The sequence below is a fragment of the Bactrocera latifrons genome, unplaced genomic scaffold (assembly GCF_001853355.1).
Source record: "Bactrocera latifrons isolate USDA-ARS-PBARC rearing strain unplaced genomic scaffold, ASM185335v1 scaffold_32, whole genome shotgun sequence".
NCBI classification, from domain to species: domain Eukaryota; kingdom Metazoa; phylum Arthropoda; class Insecta; order Diptera; family Tephritidae; genus Bactrocera; species Bactrocera latifrons.
Genome location: NW_017536852.1, coordinates 652,207 through 656,717, shown reverse-complemented (window position 1 = coordinate 656,717; position 4,511 = coordinate 652,207). Strand labels below are relative to the sequence as shown.

General features: G+C 34.3%; 1 protein-coding gene across 3 annotated transcripts in view; it reads right to left on the bottom strand.

Annotated features, from left to right (window-relative positions):
• Positions 1-4,511, bottom strand: part of LOC108971067 (E3 ubiquitin-protein ligase HECW2) — a 36,263-nt gene that overhangs the window by 14,990 nt on the left and 16,762 nt on the right. The window contains exon 1 of one of the 3 annotated variants that reach the window (XM_018936888.1): positions 3,017-3,101. The exons of the other annotated variants lie outside the window; for them this stretch is intronic. The gene's annotated coding sequence lies outside the window, so the exon portion shown is untranslated. Of the gene's footprint in view, positions 1-3,016; positions 3,102-4,511 lie in introns of those variants that run through there. 3 annotated transcript variants of the gene reach the window in all.

The following is a 4,511-nucleotide window of genomic DNA, read 5'->3' as shown; positions in this document are numbered from 1 at the left end:
TTTTTTTAATTATTGCATTTTTCTAATTTCAATAAATATTAAATTTCCCCACAATTTTGCTTAAACCCCTCAAAGCGTATTGCTGAACTTGATAAATCGCTTGTCACTTTGTCACTGGCATTTTACATATCAATAAGAGTCTAAACAAATGTCAACCATGGCCGCAAAAACATATGTACTCGTATTGCCGCTTACTGGCTTATTACATGCTTTGGTCTGCTCTTATCACAAGTTCATTTAACTTTTCAGCCTTCAGCTTTACAAAACACTCATATAACATCAGAAAATAATAAAACTCTTCACAAATATCTTTTGCACATACATATGTAGGTATATTTGTATATGTACATACATATCTCGATAGCTGATAAGCCCTCTATAAAACAAAAAGACTGCTTCCTGTGGATATCGCATTTGCTATTTTAAAACCAACAATCAATAATAATATTTATTCAAACAATTGATTTAACGGCGAACCTGATATGCGTTTGCACGCACTTTCGTACAGACATACATATCTAAATATACTATATATGTATAAATGGACTTATTTATTTATTATTTCATATCCATAAAGGTAACTAGTGTTACAGTTTTTCACTTTTTATTTGATTTTATTTGTTGTCTGCTTCCTCTTCCATAAAAAAAAAACATTTGTTTATGGAAAACTTAGACCATTTCCTCTGTGACCAGTTTATTTAACACCTTTCAATAATAATAGTATTAAATATAGAAATAATTTTCTGAGGTGATTATAACGCAGTCCTGAACAAAAAATTAGCATTAGAGAACGAATACGTTCAACTTTTGATTACTATTCGACGTCTATCTTAAGTCTTTTTTATGATCCAGGCATTCTTAGAAAACTTTGCCAGATCTTTGACACTTATGGGAAAGAAATTTTTGACTGACAGACCCAACATGGACTTGTTTGAAAACGAAGACTGCTCAGTATTATAAACTAAGTCCCTTTTTAAGTGAGGTCAATGATTTATGCGCATTTTCAAATTCATGTTTGAGTTCAGTTTTCTTCAATAAAAAGAAAATACTTGTACTATTTGTAAAATTTAAAAATATTTGAATACAATTATCATTATTTAGAAACTCAGATTACTGCGATTTTATTATCGTAATTTGACACACATGGACTACACAGACTCTACGCTTGTTTGTCACACATTAAACGGAGCGCTTGAGACATGCAATTAAAGGCGAGCTATGCGCGATCACAACATTGAAACACTTAAACATTGTTTGAAGTAAATATTTATAAATTTAGAATATTTATTTAGTAATGCGTTGATATATTTTAAGGCAGTGGTTTATAACGAAATGGAGTTGCCAAAGTGTGGAAATTTACACTTCAAACTCTATTTAGCAGTTTTTCAAATTAATTTTGGAATTGATTTAGAATTACTTTCGTTTTCCTAAACATGAATAATGCATATATACATTGTGACTCTCGCGATTTTTACAATGTATAAAAATATCGAACAAAGAATTTGTCTCAAATTTTGTATTTCTAACCAAATTTCGTGTGCGGAATCATTGCGAATGTTGGAAAAGGCTTACGGTGATTAAATTTTGTCAAAAACTCAAGCATACGAGTGGTACAAAGCCTTCAAACGCGGTCGAGAGATCTTTGAAGACCTGCTTCCTTCTGAACGACATTCGACCTCTTCAAATGCTAAGAATATTAAAACAGTGAAGGTTATGGATATAAGAGAGCTCGCCCTCCGCTCTCGCTAGTCTGCTCGAATGATTTCGGATATGAAATGCGTACTTTCTCAACTCGCCCCGATAAAGCTTTAAAGCCAAAAACGGAATGAATACCATTGAAAAACCATCGTATTCACCATATTTGCTTCCGAGTGATCTTTTCTGTTCCTCAAATTTAAATTGTCGCTCCGTGGAACCGGTTTTCAGTCGATTGAAAAGATAAAAAAAAATCTGCTGAAGGAGCTGAAGGCCATCCCAAAAAGTGCTTATTAAAAGTGTTTCGAAGACAGAAAAAATTGCTAGCATGAGTGTATTACATCTGTTAGGGATTTCTTAAAAGGCGACAAAATAAATATTGATAAATAATTACATTTTTTGTTTTTTATTTACAATATTTACAATTTATAGATATGGACTTTTATATAGACAAACGAGATAAAAAAAACGTGAAATTTTGTTGTCATGAATTTTAGGAATAATGAAGGCTAAAGGAAAAAATTTCGAGAGATCGGTTTTTGGGAATATTTTTTTGGTGCTCCTCTGACGACATTTTTCGAAAAATTGGACCTCACACTGGATGTTATTTTTTGAGAGGTTACATGGGTGTACGGGATTCAAAAAATCGATTTTTTTTTGTCTTAATAAATTCTATAACATCTGTAGAATATTGTCCGTAATTTTCAAGTTGATCCGAGTAAAAGTTCCGGAGATACATCTCTGAGGACTTGTGCCCTCAAAGCTAGCTAGGCTAAGTGCACCGTCTTTAAAATCGTTTTTTATCGAAAATGTGTTTTCAAAGTCGGTTGGCAAGATTTCTCGAGAACTATTCAACCGAACTTCATGAAATTTGACACAGGTCTTCAAGGTTTTCAGGTTTTTTCCTAACTAAAACACATATTTTTCCACTTTAGATGATCCTGTAAGGAGTTAACCTGCCAACGCTGGCGCAACTTTTTTCCGAGTGGTCACCGGAAATGGCGTCACAATGACCGAGTTTAATTTTTTTTCTTTTCAAAAATTTCGGAATTTTTGTGTTCATGCTGTATGTTTGTAACTATAAAAAATTCTATTAAAATAATTCAGTTTTTATTTGAGAAAAATTTTTCAAAAAATACTGTTTTTGTCCGAGGAAACCCACGTAACCCTTTAATAAAAAAAAAAACCAGCATTTCACCACAAGAAGTAGCACCGATAACTCGCCGCAATTACTTCAAAAAAATTTTTACTCGCCACATAATCTTTAAAAAATATTTGCAAATATAGTTTCAGTTCTTATTGACAAAAAAAAATTACGCACTCTTCACTCAGAATAACACTTGTACACACAAAGCGACCACTTTTAAAAATGTCTCTTTTATTATTTTTAAAAAATTATGCTAAACTCTTATTTGTTTTTAACTTTGTTGTACAAAAAATATCCGTATGATTTTCCCTATTTTCACAACGCGACGCAACAGTCACAAAACAAAACCTAACGCCGTCGAGGTCTCAAGAATTCTAAACGCACTAGAACAGTGCGCAGCGAACGTTATCTGGCGAACAGTTAGTTGGGAGTGTGCGCGCGCGAATCCAATTCAAATTTAAAATCACCAGGCGGTAGAACTCAGCCGGCGATCGATACACAAGCCAAGCGTGTGCTCGTAAATATGTAAACATGCATGTGTGTATGTATGTGCGCTTGCACTCTGCTATGGCGTGTGGCATTCGCTGCTGCACACTCGCACCCATGCCCATGCCCATGCCCAAGCCCAAGCCGCTATGCCATGCCGCTTGTCGGCAAGCGTAGTGGAATGTACGCGCCCCCCAAACTCAAGCACCCATACAAGCACAGCTATTTCACGAACGGCAAGCTACAATACAAATAACGCTCGTAAATAAGCAAATAAATAAATGTGGAAAAAAGGCTGGTGAATGAGTGCTACTGTACGCGCGTCGCTGGTGATAAACGCCAGTTAGAAAGGCTTATTATTTAATTGCTTTAGCGCGGCAAGTAGTCGCAGCCTGTTCCATAGCCGAAATGAGCTAATAAGCCAAACAAAATCAAGCGAAAACATACGCTTTGCAACTTGTCATAGTCATATTGAAGACGCACACACACACATATGTACACATACCGTTTATATATATATATATATGTACATGTGTGCTGATCGATTGTCTCAAAGTGCTCCTCAGTCAATCTGCAAATTAATAACAATAGACGGCTTGTGTTCAGGCTCAAGGCACAAGTGCATGCATACTCACGTTTATACATACAGACATACATCCTTATATATGTATGTATATACATTGTATGAGCAATTCTCAAAATGCTCGATACACCAAAAATTCTGAGTCATTTCTTCAACACTTAGTTTTCCATATGGAAGTTTTATACATATGTACATACATATGTGTGTGTGCTCGTAAATTATAAGTATTGTACAAATAATGGTACATGCATCAATTGTGATTAGAGTTTTTTGCAGCAGTCATTGAGGCAGCAAGCAATCATACAAGTATAATGTTATAATCATTCAGCAATTAGTTTTATTAAAAACATAAGTAAACAAATAAAAAACATAAATCTATATGTAATTACCGGAGAATATACTGGCATATGATTACACCGATTTGCTAATACTTTCTTTGTAGCTTCAGTGTTATACAAAAGCTAAAAAAAATGCAGTTCGTCTGCACCGAAGCTAATATACCCTTCACAGGTGCATTTCTTTTAGTAACTATGTGTTCAGTTTGTATGGCAGCTATATGATATAGTTAACCGATCTGAACGATTTCTTTGGAGATTACAT